Here is a 25,670-nt window from a genome sequence, read left to right as displayed (position 1 = left end):
CTTACCTGTCAAGTTTGTGTATTGACTAAAAAACATAATAAAGAAACCATATATTCATATTCAACAATTTTGAAGATTTTTTTTTTCTCTCAAAATTCTGTAATGGAAACAGTAAAAATACGTGCAGGTGTTGACACTTCAAAAGAAAGTCCAGTGCTGGCAAACGATGTAACGCTTGAAGGTTTGGTTTGAAGGCTTTGTTGGTGAATAGTCATTTCATTCAGCACTCCTTTAGCTCGCCGTGTTATTGTTTTACAAAGTGAGAAAAAACGATTGAAAGTGAATGTTTGTATGATTCAGACTGAATCGCTAACTGACCAGATAAATGTTCACTTCATGTCCTAAAATTCACAAGGTAATTCTGATCTAAAACAGAGGACATATTCTGTCTTACCTGTCAAGTTTGTGTCATGTCCTAAAATTCACAAGGTATATCTGTTATTTTTTAAGGTTTGTTATTTCATGTTTATTTTGTTAGCTGACATGGAGCTCATGCTCAAGAGCTGTTAAAGCAAAACAGGCACAAAGCCATCTGAAATTCATGTTCATAACTTTTCACTCAAACTGTTGTTGACCCTTTGTTGTTTACAATTTCATAACAATTGATTAAGAAGATTGATTAAAAGTAGGGTTCGGTGCTTAAATGCTAGCAAATGGTTTAAAATCTCCACTCCTCACACTGCATCCTGTGGGAATTACAATGACGTCTGTGGCAGTGAAGCAAAAGTACGATTTCCTTTTACCAACAATGTCTTTAGAATTTTGTTATCAAACACAATATTTTCAGGACGCTCTGCGAAGAACGGAGAAACATGTGGAAAAGTAAGGTTCTCGTCAAAGAATTGTAATTTGTTTCGCTCTTTTCTGCCGTGCTGTTTCTCAGAATGAAGCAGCTGAAGCCCCAGCGATGGAGAACAACTCAGATGCTCAGTGAAGCTTTGAGAATGGATAATCTGGAGGGACAGAGGAAGTGTAGTACACGGTGAGTGTGTGCTTTCGTCTGCTCTCAGAGTAAAAGGTCACTGATGTCATCTGTAGGTGTGTATCTATGAGTGAATATGTCAGTGACTGTGTGCATGATTCAGCAGATGTTTTTCTGTCTCAGTGGGCTGTGAAGATCAGAGTCTGCCCTGTTAATCTCTGTCAACCAAAGACACATTTACAGTGGGTGCCTCTATCTACATCTTTACATTTAACCTCTGCTTTTATTATTATTATTTTTTTTTTTCACATAAAATGTGGTTCTATAACACCTACGTTTATTTCCTGTGGCTCAGTGGTAGAGCATTGCATTAGCAGTGCAAAAGGTTGTGGGTTTGATTCCCAGGGAACACATTAAGTAAACAAATGTATAGCCTGAATGAACTGTAAGTCGCTTTGGATAAAAGCGTCTGCTAAATGCATAAATGTAAATGTAAATATTTATGTTTGCACAGGCGATATAAAGTAGAATTGTGAGTGAGATTAAATTTTAAAAAAAATCACAATTACCTTATTTATTTTTAATTCCATGGCGAAAACAAAAACAATTGCAAGATGTATACTCATAACTACAAGTCAGAATTCTGAGTTTGTATTTCATAAATCTGACTTTTTCTTTAAAATTGTTAGAAAAAATGTCTGATTTATTATTATTATTATTTTTCCCTTGTTTCTGTGATGGAAACAGGCTTTCATAGTCACCCTAACTGAGATCATGTGCAGTACATACAAATTCAAACCACACAGTAGTCCCGAGACACCACTTACATTTTTCTTTTGTTTGTTTGGTTTTTTGCATGACTTGATGCCAGGTGTGAGTGCTTATCCCTGGTGGTTTATAATGAACTAAGGGTCTGTGAGATTGAAATGTCAGTTGTGCTGTAATCACATAAAAAGGTCAACTGAGTGTTTCCAAATTCGCACACAGAAAGTAAAAAAACAAGAAAAGTTTTGTAACCTTAAGCTCACACTAATACCAATGAACACAAAGGCTAGCATAACATGACTCTTTCAAGTGTTTACCAATCAGCTATCGCTTTAAGGCACCCCTATTATTTCTGCTAGTAATTTGATTCCATGTGAAAGGAAAAGGCCATTCATAGTGTCCTTGAAAAGAAACCTTCACTGCATCACATCACTGAAAGCATCCTATCAGGGTCACAGCTTAATTAGCCTTTTGTGTTTTCAACAGAAGTCTGCACTAAAAAGCACAATCTGCTGGGATTAGACGAGGCATGATTACTTTTTTATTTTCTATTTTCTAGATGACTTAGGATCCATTCACACAGAATGTGATTTTGCGATAAAAATAGAGACGCATGACAGTGTAATGAACAAACACAAGGTGTTGAGATGCTTTTTGAAAAGTTGAACTCGAGTGTCGCATTTTTACGCGTGAGACGCTGCAAAAGACACACATGCTAAGGTCAAACATAGCTGTCTAGCACAAGTTTACATATAGAAAAACTATGGAAAAGGGTTCTGTACATATCAGATATTTTAAAGAAATTACATGGTAAATGATTAGTTAGTTTTCTTTTTGAAACATCCTTGTTTTAAATAGCAATAGCTTTCGTCACTGTAAAGTGATTTATTAAGGTGTTAATGTTAATATGTGCTTTGTATATTAATACAACGGGGGTCTTGAACATATTCCAGGTCATGGACCCAAGAGGAAAATCTCATAAAACGGCAGTTTGTTTCATTTAAAAGGAATAATTCACCCAAAATGAAAAATTACTCACCCTCAGGCCATCCAAGATGTATATGAGTTTGTTTCTTCATAGTAACAGATTTTGAGAAACTTAGCATTACATCACTTGCTCTGCAGTGAATGGGTGCCGTCAGAATGAGAGTCCAAACAGCTGATAAAAACATCACAATAATCCAGAAGAAATCCACACCACTCCAGTCCATCAATTAATGCCTTGTGAAGTGAAAAAAATAAATAAATAGATAGATAGATAGATAGATAGATAGATAGATAGATAGATAGATAGATAGATAGATAGATAGATAGATATAAAACATAACAAATCAATTAATATATATAAACATGCAGTTTCTAGAAGTTTAAAACTAATTCATATTTACCTAGTTAAAAAAAACTCCATACAAACATATCTTATTAATCTCTAGAGAATCATGTCGTTTTAATTTGCCGCACATTCTGTATTTATCTTAGAGGTGACTTCTAAACAATATCAGAGGCTTTCTGTGAGTAATGAATATGGTCACACATTTATGAAAAAATATCTTCAGAAACTTACCTAACATCTATGCACTGCCCACCCATGTCATCTCTACACAGACTAAACACGTCGGATCTGAAGATAGCCTTCATAGTCATAAATCAAGAACAAGAATCAAAGTCCACATCTCCTCTGATCTCAGGTACACACAATGAGAAAAATCAATACAAACCTGAAGTGTTTTTAAAGTAAGGCTACTGGGTTCACAACAGAATGTAGATTAGGAACAGATGACTAAGGCATCATTTGCAGGTATACTACAGTTATATATTGACATATTGAGGGACTGCAGGTGAAAATGAGTCTGTATGGCTAAATCTCAAACCTTTACATGATGGAATGAGTGCTCGTGTTAATTAATGTGCATTGTCACTTTTAAAATAAAGAATAGTGTAAAGTCAGTGGTAAGCTTGATCACGTGGCCACAGTGTAAGGTCAGGTGGACTCCCACCGGAATAAAGATCCCACTTTCTTTGCATATATTAGCATTGCATTATAAACTCAAGGTCAAGTGAGCTTGAGCATCTGAAGACAAATTTGTTTTGTTGGACTCTGAATCATATTCTAACCACATAATTATTTATGAGTCTGTTCTAGTCAAGTGCAGTTCTCTATATTCTCAGCAACACTGTCGCTTTGTTTCTCATAGGAATGTATTAATGCATTTGAAATCAGAATCTGACATTCAAAACGATGTTCCAAGGGCACGCAGGGATTTTATACTTGACTTCAGAGGAGGCAGGTAATACATATGTAAGGTGCTGAGGGTCAGATGATGTGCCGAATTAATTTAAGCAAATACACTTGCTCTGTTTGTGTGCACAAGGATGCGATGAGAGTTTTTGAAATATGCACAGATGGCTTCAAGCATTGAAATGTGTGGAAGAAACATGTAAAGAACAAAACTTGATGTGAATTGCTTTCAAAAGAAACTTCTTCTCCTGTTCTCAGGTCTAACATCCATTATGGGGAAAGTTACTTTTAAAAGTAATGCATCACAATATGGCGTTACTCCATAAAAAAACAACTAATTACTTAATTTTTACGGAAAGTAATGCCTTACAGTGGGCTGGGCTTGCTTGTTTGTTTTTCATATAAAAAGTTAGATTTTTGGCAAATGTGAAAAGCCCTTTCATGCCAAAATTGAAATGAATAAGCCTCAGGCTGAAATGTAAATTCATGTCTGTACAGTAGAGAGCGCAGCTCCAACAAACCTTTCAGCTGCGCTGCCATTCTGAATTGCATGAAGAAAAGGATGCAGGAAAATACATAAATTTGGTATTTGTGTTTTTTTAGCATTTAATTATTGCATTAAAATCCTTTGATAACGCTACATAGCATTTCATTACCCACAATGCACCTCTCTCTCTGATATGAGTTTGTATGGGGATTAAAGTGAATGGGGTGCTGATAACACCACCTCACACTGCTCACAGATCAGCAATGGACACATTCGCTTTGACTCTGAGGTTGTGATACAGGTCATAGTGCTCCACTGCTGAGGCTGATGGTATGATAGGAGATCCAGCAGTGTTCATACAGATGAACTGGGCAGGGGGATTCTCTTGATCCCTTTTTTTTCTTTCAGATATCAGGATTCAACCTTTGCTGCTTTCTAAAAGCTCATTAGAGATGGTAGATATGCTGAGATGCTACTGTTTAATCTGACAAGAATCACCAGCGGCCTCGGATCAGCTGGGCGGATGGTGCAGATGTCTGCCACTGATTTACAGCTTGTTTTGACTAATACCATCATGCCCTGCTCAACACTGAGGTGCTTTTCCAGAAATGATTCCATTTTTAAAAAAGAAAGGAATTTTGGAATGTGTTTTCTTCTTTCACAGCTATTGTTATAGTGCGGCTATTGTTATCCGATTCCCAAACAAAAGACAGAGTCGATTCTTTATAGAATGAGTCAGTTCTTTTTAGTGAATCAAAATGATTCCCAGATGAATGACTCTTATGAGCCGCCTCTTTTTAGTAAATCAAAAACATACAGTTCAACCATAGTTAGATTCATGAACGAATGAATGTTATAAGCCGGTTCTTTTTAGTAATTTAACCAAGTCACATTCCAAAAACAAATGACTCATACGAGCCGGTTCTTTGTAGTGAATCAAAGACATCCAGCTTAACAAGAGTATAGTCAGATTCCCCGAGCAAATTACTATTAATTGACGTAAGTTTTAATGAATAAAAATCATACAGTACAACTAACATAGTTTGTATTCCCTAAAAAATGACTCCTTTGAGCCAGTTCTTTTTAATGAATCAAAAACATTAAAAGCTCAACCAGACTCAGATTTCTAATGAAAGTCAGAGTTTTAAGGAATAAAATTCATGCAGTGAAACTACTGTAATCAGATTCCATGAACAAATGACTCCCAGCCAGTTCCTATTAATGAATCAAAAATGATTCAAAGTATTTGAATGCATTCAAAACCATTTTCCTTGAAAATTGAGTGAATCCCAAAGCACTGAAAAATTTTAGAGAAACTGACATATTTGTGGCATTGTATATGGCTATATATACAGTCAAACCAAAATGTATTCAGACACCTTCAACCTGTCACACATTATCACAGTTTATTCGCTATAGTTTAGAAAATGGTACAGCAATAAATTCATCTTGATGAAATCAGATAACACTTAAGCAAAACATGATCAGGTCAAAGTGCCTGAATAATTTTTGGTCCCAATTTTTTTACCAATTACTGCTACACGCAGGACTGTGCACACAATCACCGGCTCTGCATCAGGGTCTTGTCAAGGTCAGATTCTTGCCTCAAGCCTCATTCTATAATTATCCTTCAGTAACAATTTTGCTTTTCATTTTTGAACGATCAATTTTTATTTGACACCAGCAGCACCTTCACAAGAGTCCTGTCAGCAGAAATAAGCAAATTAATATATATATTTTTATTCATTTGAATGATTAAATGATTGCTATACCACATTTCATTCACACTCTTCAATACTGCAGTGCCATCTAGAGGTACAAGATGAAGAGAAAAAGAGTGCTAGAATATTAAAACAAGTTTTGTGGGACTCTGACGCCACCTACTGCATGAGAATGGAAGCGTAAGTAGCGGCAAATCTTTCAGTTGATTTATAGTGGACAAAAAGCGTTAATGTGAAGCATTTTGATAATATATGTAAATAAAAAAGACACAACTTAGCTTGGTAAATAGTTTTATATATGACTGTATATTTTTTTTATCTTTGCAAATACAGCATAAAAAACACTTATGGTAACATTTCAAAACATTAAAGCGAGTCTGAGCCATTAAGACATGTAGTGAAAATGTTCATCTACAATATTACAAATTAAAAAACAGCAACAACAACAAAGAGACACTCATCCTCATCAGTCATGCCGAAGGCTGCCCTCCGCTCCCAATCCAAATTCACAGTTGGCCATAATACTGATTCTTTTAATGGTGCTTGCCACTTTATTCAAAATATCAAACATTTAATGCAGTATTTAAAAGAAAAAAAAAAAGCATACATTTGTATTTACACAAGCTTATCGAATGAGTTTCAAATACACTGTATATATATCTTTCATATATATATTTCTTTACATTTATAAATGCTCACTGCCTTCTTGAAACCAGATGCACTCTAACAGAATCCCAATCTCAAATAGTATCCGATTCAAAATATAGAGTCGGTTCATTCATTTGCTCCACAATCCATCGTCCCGTAACAGGGTTTTCACAGGTGAGTGGAGCCACGTGTACAAGCACGCATGCATTATTACACACGTGCTGGACATCTTGTACAAAAAGTGACTCTAAACCACTATACAGCTTCCGAATTACCTGCAAATACAAATGTATATATATATAAAAAAAAATGTAAAACAATAATAATAGAACAAGGCTTTCAGTACCAGTACGTATATATATAGCGCTTGCAGCACAAGAGACTTCATACATTCAGCATGGGAGGGGGGGAAAGAGACAGGCACTCTATAGGGCAGCTATGCTTTTCTTTCTCTCTCCCTCTCCTGCACAACCATTTACACAACTCTCTCCAAACCCTCCAGAAAGACGTCCTGACACCCAGTATGAGAACAAAGGGCCAATAACAAGAGCTGTTAGTGATGGGAGAAACAAAGCCTTTTGAAGCTTGGAATCAACTGAATCAATTGCTTGGTAAAATAATTCACTGGTTCAAAGTGCTGGAAACACCACAGGCTGAAATATGTAAATGCAATAAAAACTTAGCCAATACATGCATAATAACACCTTTTACAAACCAACTGCAAATGTTTTCATGAAAGTGTAATCTATTAAACGTATCAAATTTGTGTTTTATTCATTTGTAGTCTATGTTTTTAAACTTGGTCAGTTAGAAGCAATTAAGTATATTTGTTTTCTTATTGTATTATACACACAAAAGTATTAAAGCTCCATAAATTAATTACAAATGAACCTACGTTACAAACCTAACCTGAGATCAGTTAAAAACCATTTACAGATTCACGAGATCGACAGCATCTGAATTTTTACGTTTTGAAATCAAGGTTTGAAACAGTTTGACATAAAGCCTCGTTTGATGAAATCACGTGACTTGGTGAGTTTGATTCAAGTATGATTCCTCCAACCAGTGATTCGAAACAAAAGATTCGTGACCAAGCTTCATGAAGGATTGTTTCGAAAGCGAGCAATCACTAGTTTCTGTTCATGTTCAAAACAACGTGAGCTATGGGTGCAGTCACAATAGTTAGATTTCAGCCAAAATTTGTGTAGGAAAAAAAAATCCATTGTCAATATAGTAGCAACGTATGAAGCACAGCTCACACAGAAGCCACTTTCAAACTAGGCAGCTTTCTCTTGGCAAGTGTGAAAATTCATGTGAGCAACTTGAACAAAAGAAATCGGTGCGAAATCTGCACGAAATCAGTCATCAGAAGGACTGGATTTCGTTCATGAACAAGAGTAAATGTGACCGGACCTATAGCCCTGCGTGAGTTAAAGAGACAGTTCACCCAAAAATTACAAGCTAAGTTTCTATCTTCTATTCAGCATAAAAGAAGATCATCTGTGGACTGTAGGTTATCAAACAGCTGCCGGTAGCCACTGACTTACACAATACTTTTGTCTATACTATGAAGTCAATGGCTACCGGAACTGTTTGTTTACCAACATTCTTCAAAATATCTTCTTTTGTGCTCAACAGAAAAAGAAACTCATACAGGTTTAGAACAGCATGAGGATGAGTAAATGATGACAGAATTTCATTTTAGGGAGAACTATCCCTTTAAAATACAGATGCATCTGGAATGTCTCGCTTTCAACATCTCATTTAACACACGTGCTAGTATTTTCTGTTGGAAAACACCTCATGCACACATAAACTAAACTATGCTGGACAGTCAAGCACACTTAGCTTGTAGTAGAGAACACGTTCCATAGTTAATCAAAGGCTCATGAGCTGCAGACAAACAAACCCTAGACTACACGCGCACACACTGACTTTTGGTATCTTAAAAACAAACAAACAAAAAAACATAGAAATCGATGCATGGTCCCTATAATTACGCTTCTATGGCCTGATGAAGGTAAAGAAATGCCCTAGGCTGGCTGCCTGCCATAAATAACAAGATTACATCAATAACAATATCACACCTCTTCTTAACCAAAAAACAAAAAAAAAAAAAAAAAACAGATTTCTGGACACATATCAGGAACTCGCAGATCGGAATCACCCAAAGGTTTTGATTGGCTTAACGAAAGCAAAATAACAGGTCAATGTGTAACAAGTTTTTGGCACTTCACACACGCCATAACATCGTAAAGTACTTCGCAATGACGTTGACACTCGGATGCTTTAGTAAAATGGGCACAAACTGTCTGGCAGCCGAGATCAGAAAAAGGCAGACTAGTTTCTTGGTTTGTGGTTTGAATTTCCATTTCCGTTCTCTTTTTGTTGTGGTTCTTTTTCGGAATATTCTATTATGGCACAAAGACATAAAAAGCGCGAGAGCTGTTCTCCCTCTCGCCCCGTTCCCAACCCCCCGCCGCCTCCGTCCCGTCTCTTAGCCGTCGTCGGGTGTGCTGGACTCTTCGGGGAACTCGTCGGACGAGCCGCTCTTGTGGATGCGTCCGTCGCTGCGCATGCTGTGGAAGGTTTTCTTAAAGGCTTCCATCATGGAGTGCGCCAGTTTTTTGGCCTCTAGTTTACTCTCGCACTCCACGGCATGGCAGTCCATCTGGAAGGTCAGATCGTCGTTGATTTGCCGGTAGATCCATGCGAACACGTTCGGGCTGACGTCGTGATCCGCCGTGCAGTACGCGATGCGAGCCACCTGGAAGGTGTCCATGGCAACCGTGGCCTCGCCCCGCCCATCCAGGTGATGCAGTCGTACCTGGAACGGCCGGATTTCCAGAATGGCGTTGCTAGAGGTGATGGAGTCATCATGGGTGACAGACGTCTGCTTTGTGTCCCATAATCCCACCACTGCCGACTCGGTGCAGCCGGACAGGAAATGAGTGCCGGAAATCGTCACTTTGCCAAGGTAGGTCACCTAGTAACACACAAAAGAAAAAGTGAAAAAAAAAATGATCTGGGTACAGATTCATACAAATGCCCACATGCACAAAGAAAGATTTATTTTAATATAAATTTTTGGGCACACTTTAGTTTGGGGAGCCATCCTCATTATTAACTAGCTACGACTTTTGCCTCAATAATCTGCTAATTTGCTGCTTATTAAAAGTAAGTAAGGTAGAGGTTAAGTTTTGGTATGATTAAGGGATCTAAAATATGGTCATGCAGAATAATGCATTAATATGTGCTTTGGAAGTACTGATAAACAGCCAATAATCTAGTAATATGCATGATAATAAGCAACTAGTTAATAGTGAGAATTGGTCCCTAAAGTGTTACTAAATATTTATTAGTTTTAATTCAATATTCTGAAAACAATGTACATTTTGGCTTTACTGATTACTGAACATGTTAATATATTTTATTATACTGAGAATATGTTTAGCTGCTTTGTTTTGTCTATAATTTTTTAATGACTAAATGTTATATTTTTTGCTAGTATTTATTTTCACATATTTATATAGACAAACAGTATTGATCTATGATAGAAGTACATTTACATAACCATTTTCAGCTCCGTAATCTTCTCTTAAATTAGCAACTTTTTTAACTAAAATAAATCACAGTAGCTATTTTTGGAATTGCAAAAATAATGCAAAAAAATAAAAACATTAAAATAGGTCCTAACTGTTTGTATCAATTAATTGTCAAAAAGAAAAAGAGTAATATTTTTTTGAAATACATATATATATATAAGAACTGTTTTCTATATTAAAATATTTTAAAACGTAATTTATTCCTGTGATCAAAAATGAATTTTCAGCGGTCATTACTCCGGTCTTCAGTGTCATATTTTAAAATAATAATAATAAAGATTTTACACACATTCAATGTTTAAAGAAAACATTTTGTTTCTTGTTACTTGATGGTTACGCTACTTCACATGTTCTACAGTCATAACTTTTGGTTGAAAGTGGTGTACAAAACTTTATTAAAAAAAATAAAAATAATAAAAAAAACTTAAATACTTAAGAATACTTAAGTCATTTGCATGAATATATGTATATTGTCCTTTCATCATTCTTATGTATCATTGGTCCAGGGCTGTAGAGATATGCTGTTGTTTTCTCAGGGAAAAACAAAAGATAGTTGTGAATACCTGGTCTTGTTGTGTTTGAATGTGTGCTTTTGGAAAAGGTTTGGAAAGAAAATTTGAAACTACAGAAGAAAGAAAAAAAAAAAAAGTCTGGCTGTCTGTTTTCCTCTTCCAGACGATTTGTTTAGTCTGCAACCACAAGGTCTAATTCTGGCCACGGTCTCTCCTTCCCATTTCTTTAACTCGTTTAGAGAATACAGTTAATCAAAAATAGTTTTTTTATTGCTTTAAAACTGTACAAACTTTGAAGACAGGCAAGAGGTCGAACATCTGTGCTATACTTGCTAAGAGAATTTCACAGCAGCATGCAAAGTCATCTCTCTTATGAACACGACTCCAGATGCGTTTTGTTTTTCTTAATCTCATTCTTTCTCTTGTGTCTGAGACAGACAGATGAGACTTTCCTGCGTGCCGGGAGCGGAAATGCCAGTGATATCTCTTCTCTTCTGAAAGCCATCTACATCAGAGAGAGGATGAGTGTTCTGTTCTGGAAGAAGCGTTGGGAAACATTTTACCTGAAAGAAGCCCCTCACTACACTGTGACTAACACTATGTGTGTTTCCCAATACCTGATGGATAACATTAAGCCTCATTATCATAAATGAACACAATCGCCACAGCAAGAAAAATACTGTTAGATAAAAATGCTCACTACTGTTCAAAAGTTTGGGGTCAGTAAAACATTTATAATCTTACAAAAGATTTCCATTTAAAAGAAATTTTAAAACCACAAACTTTTGAACAGTAGAGTATATTAAACACACAAAAATGCACAAAATTTTTGGCCAGCAAAATTATTTGCCCCAAAATGCATCAAAATGGCCCCAAAAAAAATCTCATTCAGAAATATGAACTGAAGAGCAACTACATTTGACTAAAAATTTTGAAGAAATAATTGTTTTTTTCTTTAGAATAACCTTCACCAATTAATTATTCACAGTAAGACAACTACGTAGTATATATATTATAAACAAAACCGATCTCTGATCCTCACTCTTTTGTCAAGTCATCCCTCATGTATTTGATGTGTGTTTCCCTCAGTGGTGAGAGGACAGATTACAGTCTTTCTGAGAAAGTGTGTGTTTTCACATGAACCTCATGATATCTGTTCCTGAGTGTGTGTGTGTACCTCCGGTGGAAACTGTGAGAAATCATCAAACACTGAGGCAGATTGATGCCTCTCAGTCACCACAGAGTCTAGACAGCAACAGAGCACTCATTCATCTCTCCGTCCTCTTACCTCCACAGGCAACTGAGAGCCTTCCAACAATACAGCTGCTCTTCCAGATCTCTGATGCACAAAACGAGTGAGCACAAATCTTGTGCAATTCATTAATCTGTCATTAATACGGCGTCCTATGATTGTAAATCATCTAAACTTGTAAAACAAGATGTAGTTTTCCACACAGTGCAAGCACATACACACACCTACACAAAGTACATGGAGAAACAATGTTGTTTGTGCAACACTTGTTATGCAGCATGTGGCCACAATTACTCACAATGTGCGTGATTCACTAGTTTAGTATTTTATACCGGGTGTTATAGCCAAAAATATCTGTATCACAATATTTTTCCACCTTTTGGTAAAAATTCTTGACATTTATGTACTTATTATGATTTGATACTACTGTTTCAAACTGATATATATATATATATATAGAGAGAGAGAGAGAGAGAGATAGAGAGATTTATACATAATCTGAAAGCTGAATAAATAAGCTTTCCATTGATGTATGGTTTGTTACGATATGACAATATTTGGCTGAGATAAAACTATTTGAAAACCTGGAATCTGAGGGTGCAAATAATCTAGATATTGAGAAAATCACCTTTAAAGTTGTCCAAATGAAGTTCTTAGCAATGCATATTACTAACCAAAAATTAAGTTTTGATATATTTACAGTAGGAACTTTATAAAATCTCTTCATGGAACATGATCTTTACCTAATGATTTTTGGCATAAAAGAAAAATCGATAATTTTGACCCATACAATGTATTTTTGGTTATTGCTACAATTTTTCACATGCTACTTATGACTGGTTTTGTGGTCCATACACACACATATAAAAAGCAATATTTTTTTAAATGGTTCATATGGCACTGCAATTTTGTATGCAAATTTTACAATTTTAATTCAAATCTTAAACTCTTTCTTTAATTAAAAAAAATAAAAAATAAATTGCATTGATATTTTGCTTTTGTCCAGTGGTCTGACTGTATGAGGTAAAATTCAATACAATGCATTCAAACAGCTTAAAAACAAAAATAAAGAAAATAAGTATCATTAAAATAATGCATACAACTATATAAAAGTATATTAATGCCTTGAACAAAAATCTTTTTCTTATGAAATTCAAGGATGTAAACTCTCTTTGGGAAACTTCATGGCTAAACAAAAAGTACACTAAAACATTTACAAATGTTGCAAATACATTTAATACATCGCCCGGACCTACTTTATGTATTTATTAACAGCATATATAGATCAGTCAAAAAACATACTTCTGAAACTCTACAAGTTGCTCCGCTCGTGACTCTTGTGTCCAGCAGGTGGCAGCGTGATGAATGAAAATCTATCTGGTGCTCCAGACTCTCCATGCATAATTCAGAAAAAAAGAAATTCTTCACCAGCTCAGCATTCCAGAGCTGGAAATTAATGATTCCAGAATGAGAGGCACATGTGTCCCCCGACACGGCTGTACAATGATACAAGTCATGTATTACTGCATACTCTCACGTGTGTGTATGTGAAAGAGTGTGTTTGTGTGCCTAAGCCAGACAAAGTTTGTTCTGAGGGAATGTGATGACTACATTTGGTCTGTGTGTGTGTGTTGTGTGTGTGTGTGTGTGTGTGTGTGGGGGGGGGGGGGGGGGGGGGGGGTGTGTAAACAGCACACAGAACAGACGGGGTCACTATGTTTGTTAACAGAATGTGTGTGTGTGTAAACAGCACACAGAACAGACTTTGTACACGCTGAGCTCACAGAATGAATCTTTCACCTCTGACTCCATAATGAAGGCTTTCACAAACATACAGCACCAGCATACACCGAAATATAATCTCACCAAATACATTCTCACAAAAAAGCATCTAAATGATGAGTCGCTAGTAGAAGCACACACACGCACTCATGCTATGAGTCACTCGCTCTTAGTGTTGCTACACTGCTCTCTCTTTCTCTTCTCTGATACACAAGTGTGTGAACACAGACAAAAAAAACCAAACAAACTCAATTTCCTACGTAACCCCATTTCCAAAACTGAAAGAACTCAAAACATAATGCTGGACAAATGCGTCTCGGATTCTCAGATTCCACATATGGGGCTCTTTCAAAACATTTTGAAAAAAAAAAACCTCCAAAATCAATTTTTCTATGGAAGCCCATTTCCGCCACTGAATAAAAAATAAAAAAGGTAATTGCGTCTTTTTATCTCACAATGATATAAACTCACAATTCTGAGAACATATCAGTCTCCAATACCCCCCACCACCATTTCAATAGTAACTTTTATATCATGTTTATATCATGCAATTGCGAGTTTTTATCTCGCAATTGTGACTTTATATTTCGCAATTCTGATTTTATATCTTGCAATTCTGTGAAAAAAGTCAGAATTGTGAGATAAAAAGTCACAATAACCTTTTTTTTTATTCAGTGGCGTTAACAGGCTTCCATAGTTTTCTCTGTTCTCAGCAATAGTTTGAAGAGAATCTTGCTGATCAAGTCAAAGTTAGTTAACACTGACATGTTTCTGTAGTTTTGTTGATAATGATAAGACAAAAAAAGACATTTTTACCATTATGAGGCATATTTTAAAATAACTAGTAGATGTATGCATCATCTTTTATGTCAAGTTCTTAAATTTAATCAATTAACTCAATTATGAAATGATTTAAAAAAATAAAATGTTTTAAATATAAAAACCAGCCAGTAGGTGGCAGCAAATCAGCGTGTTAATGAGTGAGGCATTGAATCATTTACTTAACCAATTCGTTTAAATGGCTGATTTATTCAGGACTCATTCAAGCAAGTGACTGTCTTTATGAATGGATTATTGCACGAAACACCACTGCACATTGGATTGCGTTGTGCTTCAAAGAGGAGGTAGATGAACGTGAGATTATAGAGGCGGAGTCTAAGTGACTAAATGATTTTCTGGTGCATATGTCACCAGAAAGTCATCTAACATTTTCATTGGACAATCCATTTTGATGAAACATTATGAGGTCAAAAATGAAAAATGCATGGATGAATTGTTCACAATAAGATCTATTTACAGGCATGTAGGTCGCACATGTGCAATGACTTGGTTTTGCACTAATCAGTTGCTCCACAAGGTGGCAACATTGGCCCGGGCCGACAAAACAACCACAAAATAGCGGAGTCTGCAACAACAACAGACACTCGCATTGATGAGCGCTAGTGTGAGTTATGAGATACCTACAACTTCAGTTTAAAAGAGTACAAAGACAGAAAAATGGTGCAGACACAAGGATGAAGCTTTCTAGACTGCATGTGTCGAGCGCCTACATTCGCTTACACCTCAAATGGACTGCACTTTGAAAGGCTATGCCCATGATTGTGTGCATACGAATGTCTACTTCGGCCTCAAAGCTTCTTTAACAGGGTCTTGGATCTCTCAAAGTCCATATTCATCTCATGGGAATTCAAAGAAGAAGACCGAGACATCAGGGCAGAGCAAGAATGTGTTTATGACGGATTGTGGTGACAGTTGAAACCCATGTGTGACCCTGATCAAAATAAGGCCAATTCCACAAACCCGCAGAGTTATGAGGAGATCAATAGAGAAACCACAGTTACTGACACACAACACCACAAACATACATGGGAAACATTCATCATTCAATCACGTCTGTCTGAAACGTCCAAAACCTTGACTGCACACACACTGGCCCTGCAGAGTTCAATCTCAATGAAAGTCAGTGAAAAGGAATATTAAATACGTGTTCTGAGTTTGTCACACTACAGAAAAAAAAGCGTTATTAAACACACAACCAAATTTGAATGCTAAATAAACCGCCAAGTTATCAAAGCCACGCTCACTCGAGGAAAAGCTGCCGAAAACTGAAATAAGACTAATAAAAACTACAGACAAAAAAACTAAAAAAATAAAAGACAAAAAAACCTAAAAAACTTTCAAATTAAAGTAAAATCAAAAACTACAAAAAAAAAAATTAAAAATCAGCTAGTTGTCAATGCAACATTTCTAATTCCATTAACTTAAACTAAAATAGCTAAAATAAAAATGAATAAAAACTTTACAGACAAAAACTTAAAAAAAAAATAATAATGACAAAAATAAAGTTACTTAAACATTACATTGCATACATTAACATTGACAAAGAATTCAGAAAAAAAAAATCTAAATAATAATAAAACTCAATATCTTGATGCTAAAATAACACTGTTTAAATGTGGAAAGAGCAGACATTTCATGTACTGAGAAGTGAGCACAGGACTGTGTGTATAACACACACACACAGTGCGGGTCCGCTCACCATGGAAACAGCATATAGACTAGCGTTGTTGAGTTGTTACATAATCAAACGGCCTCAGTGGATGATTAGGTGGTTCTTTCTGTCTGTCTTTCCATCACTAACCCTCTCAAACAGCTACTCTTAAGCAACAACACGTGGTCAGACTGGACATCGGTTAAAACAGCTTCTGCCATCTTATGAAACATGTGAATCATTATAAAACTGGTCTACACCCAAAAATGTAGAAATGCTTGTGGTGAAGTGTGAGCGAGTGTGTTTAGGGTAGACCAGATGCTTCATATTCTCTGAGGTCCATGTTAAAATACACAGATGAATATATGTGAAATGTTTCAGTTGACCGCAAATACAGTGGGTATAGAAAAGAACCCCCCTTAAAAAAATCGTTTTGTAGCTTTGCAGCCTAAAATGAAGATGGACATGACACAAAGACAGACAGAGATGCTCTGTGTTTGTCTTAGCCAGCATTTTACCATGAATGGATGCTGCGGTTTCCATGGCAACAACATTGCAGCTTCTTTAGTAGGCCGAGCTCCTTGAGAGATTTTCTGTATTTTTTTTTTTCTGTATTCTGTATTATTCTGCTGTTCTTTCTCTCAATACATACATGTGACTCTACAATATTCTACAAGGACAGGTGGACCAACACTAGAACATGAATGTGTCCAAATACAGGAACCCCCCCCCTAATTCTTTTTTTTTTAATGTGAAGCATGTCATTTGTATGGTACTAGTGGAACTTAAAAAATATTTCCCTATTTTCCCAAAGGACAAACAGGTTGTCCTGACCAAACTCACACGATTGAATAAATAAACCCTTTAAAATTTCTGAACAAAAATGACAATTCAACTTGAAATTCAACTTTAACACACACCCACGTGAATTTCAGGTCAAGGGTTTTGGCATACTCTCATGAAAACCCTTCCTATTCAAAAAAGGAGCATATCATGCAAATGGTTCTCTAAACGAGCTATGTTGGGTCAAAAAACCTGTGGACTTTTAAAACATTCTTTACCTGACTGGCTGTCCAAATTTATAATTTTGAACGAATGGCTTTCCCAAATCAGGACCTAGGACAAAACATGATGCCAAAGGGGGACACACGATTGAATGTAAAGATCGATTAATTTATTGGACTGACTGGAAAATACAAGCCAGAAACAATATCAACAGACTGAAAAAACTTTTTCAGTGGTCCTCATGCCTGAGTCCGTAATTAGGTCCTTGTGGGTCCACTGTGTATATGGTCAATATAGCTATCTTTGGAGATTACCATTGTAAATATCAAGCTTAATACCATGATACACCATTTTATATGTCTCAGATTCGATAGAAAAGTATTCCATCATAATATATCCACAAGCTATATCATTTCAGCAAAAATTTGGTTTTTTTTGTAAGGTTGACTATCATATAGTAAATAACTGCTATATATGATATATATATTAATTTATTCAATAATAAGTATATATATATAAAATATATATATATATGCATGAAAATTTGTACATTTTAAACATTTTGGGGGGCAAAAAGTAAAAAATGTCAAGGTGAAACAACTTTCCTGAGATTATAATGAAGAAGCCACCTCAGTGAAAGTATAACATTCTTGAAAAGAAAACATTTCATAATTTGGCAACTTTTTTAAAACCAGAAAAAAATAAAAAAATAAAATCTTTTAACAAAACTGCTTGACTATTTGTTAAAATTTGAAAACCTTTTTTTCTGCTAAATGAAAGTCATGTGGTGCAACCAAGATGCAGAAAATGCAGCAAAATATAACACCGGAAATGATTTCATAAAGAAGAGCCCTCATTACTATGTCATTAAAGTTCTTAAAATATTAGATAATTTTATCTTTTTATGGCAAAGCAAGGTTAGTGCAGGTAATAAAATGTCATGCAGTTTGACTCCCTAAAATCTGAATGAATAATTCATGATATTTATAAGAACAGAAAATGCTTTTTTTTTAAGATAAAAAAAAAAAAACAAGACGTTTACACTCGCATGCATTTAAGGAATAAGAAAAAAAGGTTATTACCTTTTACTTGATGGTTGCACCACATGACGATATACAAACTTCTCTTGAAAATGGTACAAACACAAAAGTACATGACACCAACATACATTTCTAGGAACTTGTTAAAGGTTTTAAACTAGACTTTTTTAAAATTCTTTTCATTATCATGGACACTCAATTTGTCATTGAGCATTAAACACATCCTTTGAAAGTAAATGAACAAAAAGGAGTTATACAGCAAAAGTCAAATGCACCATTTTTGATCATTTATTCATTTAGTTGGTCAGACGATGCTTCAAAATTGACTCTTTGAATCTTGATGGCAGATATCAACAGGTTGTTTACCTTGTATCCTGTGTGTGTGCGGTTCTTCGTATTAGGTGTGGTGGAGCACAGCTCGATGGCTTCTGGCTCATGAAAGATCACTGTAGGCAGCGGATCCTTCCGAAGCGTCAGCACGTTGAGTTTGGTCTTTAGCATGGTCTGTAGATGCTGAAAAAGAGAAGAGCTCAGTTTAGACTACAGCTTGAACATGTTTAACAAATACAGATTCACAGGTGCCTCTGTTTAAACTCATAAAACACCACTTTCACAAGCTGCACGGATGAATGAATCGTTTGCGCATAACATCCAAGTTACTTCATAAAGTTTATGGCACACTTGTGTGATATTACACAGACGTCTGTCTCTCTCTCAGTCCACTCTCATTCTGTAATGAAGTGTTATTTATATATAATAAATACGAAATAAGACAGCACTCACCCCCTCAAACAAATGCTAAGGGAGATTTAAATTATATTAATATGAAATATACAGGGAACCTTCTAACTTATACATTGCACATTACAAAAAATATTATATATATATATATATATATATATATATATATATATATATATATATATATATATATATATATATATATATATATATATATAATTAAATTAACAACAGGGACCAAACTGTGAAGTTCAGTGGGCATAATAATCAAATCTGTGGCATCTGGTATTTCTTGAACAAAAGTATTGGTTTTCATGAAATCATGAACACTTCAGTTCTTATAAACTAACACTTATAAACTCTCATTAAAGAGTATAGAACGTTTGTGAGTCTTTTTGACCGATTAATTTAAAGAAACAACTCATAAGAGTCATTTGTCTGTGAATTGGACTACACTGGTTGTGCTGTATAATACTGATTCTCTAAAACAAACCAGTTTAAAAGAGTCATTTGTTGCTGAATCACACTTAATTTAAACTTATTAAAAAGTGTTAAATGGAGTGAACTTCACTTTTAACGTGACAGCATGATAAAATTAGCCTAAATATAAACTCAACAATCATTTATAGGGCAGGGTGTAGTTCTTGTTTAATCCTGGGTGTTCAGATTCATCTGAATCAGAGCCGTTTGAGTCAAAGATGATGGAGATTTCGAAGGGAGAGAAGAAAGTGAAGAAATATGGAAAAGAGGGCGAACTGAGCGAGTGAGACAGAGGCATCGAGAGAACGACAGAAGCCACATGTATAAACACACCCTGAGCCCAGAATCAGCACTTTACAACTTTCTGAGAGAAAGAAACATTCCTGCGGTCTGAGGATAAAAGCATAAAGAGAGAAACAGTGAGAAAGAAAGAAAGGGAGGTTTGTTCAGGGGAGGGCGAGGTGCTGAAACAAATCTGGAATTTTATTCATAATATTTTGACTGCGTTTAATTTTTATTTTCAGTCAGGAAGTCAAAAAAAAAATAAAAATTCCTTCAGAGACTCTATTTACAGCTTATTCACCAGAAGACTATAGAGATGGAGCAATGGACACCTTCCAGTTTTTGTCATGTTCTGCTCTTTATTTGTGCTCAACTGTTTACCAAAACATATCTGTTTTAATTTCTACATTATAAAATGATAATAATAAAAACAATGACAATTCAAACATTTGGTATGTTGACCTTAAACTTCCCTTCCTGAAATAAGATATTGTTTTCCAAACTGTACCTCCTACAGAGCGAAGGGTTTCTCTCCAGAGAGAGAGAGAAAGAGTTTCTGAGAAACAGGGGAACATTCTAATTTCAGGAAAGCTCTACACACATTTTCTCCCTTTACTTCAACAGTGGATGCACGTTTCTGTAACATAGGCGCCTTTTCAATGGGCTGATCCACAGGAACAGTTTCACTTCTGCTTTTAGTGGCCAACAATAACAAGTGCTGAAGAAACATCACATGAGCTTCAAAAAGAAGCTTTAGTACCAAAGCAAAGAGCAATGTCAACAATTTTGAATTATTTTGGATTTGCTAGAGGTGACTGGTAATGCATGCAATGAGAACAATGTATTACCCAGCAAAAACAAAATTGTCATATATTGGATATTTAACTGGACATGCACATTTTTTTTTTTTTTTGAGTGTAAGTATTTTAAAATGGTTAACTAAAAACATTTCTATGAAGACAGACGCAGCTTTTGTTTATCCAGCTGTATGTACTCACTGTAACTTATAACATCCAAGTGAAATATAAAACACCAGCATATCACTAAACTAATTAAACTAATAATAAACTGAACTGAAGCGGTAAACTTGCAGTGTAGAATGCTTTATTGATTATAATAGGAGAGCTCCATTTCAAAATAATTCAGTATGCATTTTGTAATTTTGTAATTAGAGTTTCTGTTTTTTTGATGGATTTTATGAAAGTCTGAAAACATATTGCCAACAGACTGTGTTTCTATCCCTCACAGCCTCATATTCTTTTACATTGAAAATGGCTTCTACTCTGACTAGGCTCTATATCCTCCATCTCAGAGCTTACAAAAACGCTTATTTTGAACCTCCAAAATGTTTCTTACATTATCTCTCTGCTGAGGTCTTCACTATGCCTGCCAATATCTGCTACAATTCGATTCAAAACAATGTTCCTGGCCCAAACTGCAGCCAATGAGCTCCACTTAATGACTTCCACACCTGAACTACTAACGCCCTGAGTTTGTTTCTCCAACCAATCTTTAGGGCACAGCATAGTGCCACAGTGAATTAAGCCAGTGGTTCCCAAGCATGTTCCTCCTTATAAGTACCCAATCATAGGCTGCGTTTACACTTGGCATTAACATGCGATCACTATGATCCAATCAGGAAGATCGGACCATCAGTCAATCAGAACATGGTGCATTTACACTTGGCAACATCAAGTGACTTCTTTCTGGACTCTATCTGGATAATCGATCGGATCTCTCTTTCCCACACAATATTTAAATAAGTCTTCTGACAGTTCAGGAGAGTGGGGGCGGGGTTTTGCATGACGTCGACCTGTGAATACAGACATGATGGCTGGATTGCGTTTACATTACACAATGCGTCCTCGACTACCTCTGGACCAGGACTCGCTGATCGGGTAACATTCCGATCAAAAGTGCATTTACACTTATTGTATTTGGACAACATCTGTATACAAGTTGCATGTTAAAGCCAAGTGTAAACGCAGCAAAACACATTGGAATGCATTCATCTGTTCATCAGTGGTGACCAAAATAAATGGGGAGATATCCAAAATGTGGGGCCTCCAAGAATAGGGTTTGGGAATTTGCTTTCATCACTTGGTCCAAACCCAAGTTTGAGTGCATTATTTGGCACATTTGAGTCATCAACATTAGCCAAATGGATCGAGGTCCACAACAAATGTTCTAGTGAGAAAAAGGGTGGCCTAATGTCGTTGTAATGTTGTCTTGTAAAAGTCAATGTCGTAAAAACAACAAAATACATTTAAACTTCAAAATAATAATAATAATACAATTAATAAAATACAATAATTTTGTATCAGGATCACAGAACATGTCACAAAGCTACGATAAAATATAACCTACAGCTAAAATAAATAAATAAATAAATAACTACATACATACATATTGCTAAGCTTTACCTTGGCAATTCTGTCAAATACGTTGCATAAGTAGTAATTACCAGTCATAATAATAGTTGTTGAAAGTACTTTTGTAGACCAAGTGTCTGCACATAAGAAAGTGACTGTGAGAGAATCTACTTCTATGAAGTCTACAACATGCATCAAATAAAATATGCAATGTTTAAACATGTTCAAGAAAGGGAGGTAGAAAACTAGTCGGATCTAAACGGTGAACCATGTATAAATGCGTGTGCCTCCTGCATGCTGTGTGTGGGTGAGAGATGGACTAAACTGTGCTAGTGTTTAACACATTATACGGCCGTTTGTGGGTCTGTCCTGCAGTGATGGGTTTAACAAGACCAGGAGTCTCTCTGTTCATTCATATATCACTCACAGACAGAGACAGAAAGAGAAAAACATGAGAGAGCTGGAGTGAGTTAGCAAAGTACTGAGACAATGGAAACGGTTCAGGCAGATCTCTGGCGGCTATCAGCTTGATTACATCTGACAAGCCTCGTTTTTTATCCGCACTCAGATTTAGCTGACTTCTGGCAACATTCCTCAGCAATTTGGTCTCCAAAATATAGGTCAGAAACGCATAAACAGAGTCTTTGCAACATATTTTGAGTAAAATGCAACAGTCTTCACAATGCCTGCCAATATCTGCAACAATTCAAAACACTGTTTTTGGCCTTCACTGCTGCCAAAGGCTTTCGCTTCATGACTTCCACAACTGAACTACAAAGTTCAGTGCGGTCTCCACTCATCTTCAGGGTCATTTGTAGCCACTATGTCAATGATTCAGGCAATGTTTTCAAATTTAGTTGAACTGTTTGTTCCAAACTTGAGTTAGAAACTCTCCCATTCAAGTCTCAATGGTTTGTGCTCAAGATATTTTCACGTTTTAGTCTACAACATACAATACATCAGTGTTTTTTAAAGCTATTACTAACAAGTGGTTAAATGGGACTAAAGGGGTTGGTAGGAATGGGTAAACTCATCTACACACTAGGCACTTTCACAACCTCATTGTGTTTATAATCACGCGCTTGCAAACTATTCTAACTCGAACTTTCATGGAAAATGTTTAGACAAAGACTGAAAGTTGTTGGAAGCTTAGTATTGGTGTAGTTGAAGCCATGCAACTGTGTCATATAGCCTTCATTTAGCTTTTTACTTCTACCGATTGTATACAGACTTCAGAATTCATAAAGGATGTGTTTATTTGTCCCAAGGAATCACAAACTTTTCTTGGACACAGAGCTTATTTTCTGGAATAATCCAAAAATCCTGGGTTTCTGACAACGGAACCAGGGTGATGTGAACTTCTAGGCTGGTCTTCAAAAATATATATTCACTGCAGTAATCTATTAAGTTTCCTACAAAACTCTATAGATTGAAAACCTGCTGAAAGCTATAGTTGGCTTGATGAATTTATCGGCTGAATGAAATATTTTGCATTTAGTGAACGAATAAATTCAAACTGACAAAACAAAGTAGTGTTACTTAAGACAAATGAATTGCATGGCATTTACAGCTCAGGCGATTGGTTCAAAATGTGCCCAACAAAACTTTGCAAGAGATGCGAAGAATGCGAGCTGCTCTCCAAAGGCGATTTATTGGCCTATTTGAAAGCCGACTTTCACACAGAGATGGTACACGCCAATGGTAGTTTGCTAAGAATGAGAGTGTGTCCAGTAAAAACTCGTAAGTTTGGGGTTTGGGTATAACTTTATGAGGGTCCGTGTTGTGTTTCACATGGACCCGCCAGGGCCAAGTCAGGACAGACACGTAGGAGGTTGCATGCTGCCATTGGTGGATGCCACTGGATACAAAAATCCAACAAAAATGGCGTGGGAAGTTTCCAATGGCAGCAGAAAACCTCAAAGTCAACCCTTGCCCCACCCACCTTCCTAAAAACACCAATCAATGTCAACTTGTTCAAGTACTACTCACACATTCGCACAAATAAACATATGCATCAGTTAACTGTAAATGCATTCATTTTCAAATATTTTTCAGATTTGCACACGCACACAGACCCCGACATAAGCTCTCTGTGAACCCTGTGAGAGAGTCCTGCCAGACACTAGAGAAGCTAACGACAGACAGACATATCTGTGGTTTACCCTCAAACTCACTCAACACATGCACACACACACTCACTCAAACTCAAATGATATTCTTGGAAACTCTGCATTGTAACAGAATAAGGCCGTGTTTTACTGCAGTTCTCTCAATTAATCCTTTAAAGAACACCCAAAACACATACTTCACACAAATGCCAAACCCAAATCTCTCCTCTCCATGCGAACGCACTACAGAAAGACTGGATTTAACTCTGAAGGTAGGTTCACTTCAGTTCACTTATAATGACATAAACAATGGAACAAGGTGGGATGGAAATTTCTACAACAAGCTATTTTGTAATGGGACAAGGAATTAGTAGCTTACATGGGCGTCTTTTCCGGATTGACCTTGGTGTTTAAGTAAATGAACTGTTATTTAAGAGTCGAAAATCAAGGTACCTCTTACAAGCTGTTCAAGAAACAGGATTGCACCCACCTGCCTATCTTAGTGCCCCTATCGTGCCCTTTTTAAGGTTAATGTTGTTTTGGGAGTCTCCTACAATAGGTTTACATGCATGCAATGTCAAAAAACACAGGCAGGCATTACGTAAATGTGTTACCCTGTGACATGTACACATGTTCACAGAACTGGGATTCGAAATACTGATGACTCGTTTAGGGTGTTCAGAGTCGATTCTTTCTTAAGAATACAATAACTCAAAAACACATACACTACACACTGCATAAAATGCAAAGATTGTTTGCATTCACATACAGCTACATTACACACTGCATGAAAGACTATGAATATTCAAACTGGCATAATAGGGGCACCTTAAAAATGTGTATTTCTCTGAGATTTGAATTCAATTGAACTCAGTTCTATGATATTTTGAACTTAACTTCAGACAATTTTATGTTACGTTATGGTAGCATTTATAGCCCGAGATTTTAGTTATTTGCACTTATAAATAGTTTTGAATTATGATCTGGGTCTTTGTGAACCAAGCTGTCAGGACATGACATTTTAAACTTATGTTGCATTCAATAAGTGTAGAAAATCTGGAACTATTATTTTAGCTTTTACTCTAAAATAATACAACCTGCATTTCTGCCGTGATCTCTCTTAAAGGGATAGTTCACTCAAAAATGGAAGCTGTCATCATTTACTCAACTTCAAGTACGAGTTTCTTTCTTCTGTTAACACAAAAGAAGATATTTAAA

At 36.0% G+C, this 25,670-nt stretch overlaps 1 pseudogene; it reads right to left on the bottom strand.

Annotated features, from left to right (window-relative positions):
* Positions 1–6,408: 6,408 nt before the first annotated feature.
* The window catches only part of LOC109109300, a 27,365-nt pseudogene continuing 8,103 nt past the window's right edge, over positions 6,409–25,670 (bottom strand).

Source organism: Cyprinus carpio, chromosome A18 (genome assembly GCF_018340385.1).
Source record: "Cyprinus carpio isolate SPL01 chromosome A18, ASM1834038v1, whole genome shotgun sequence".
In the NCBI taxonomy this organism is placed as follows: Eukaryota; Metazoa; Chordata; class Actinopteri; order Cypriniformes; family Cyprinidae; genus Cyprinus; species Cyprinus carpio.
This window is presented reverse-complemented; position numbering and strand designations above follow the sequence as displayed.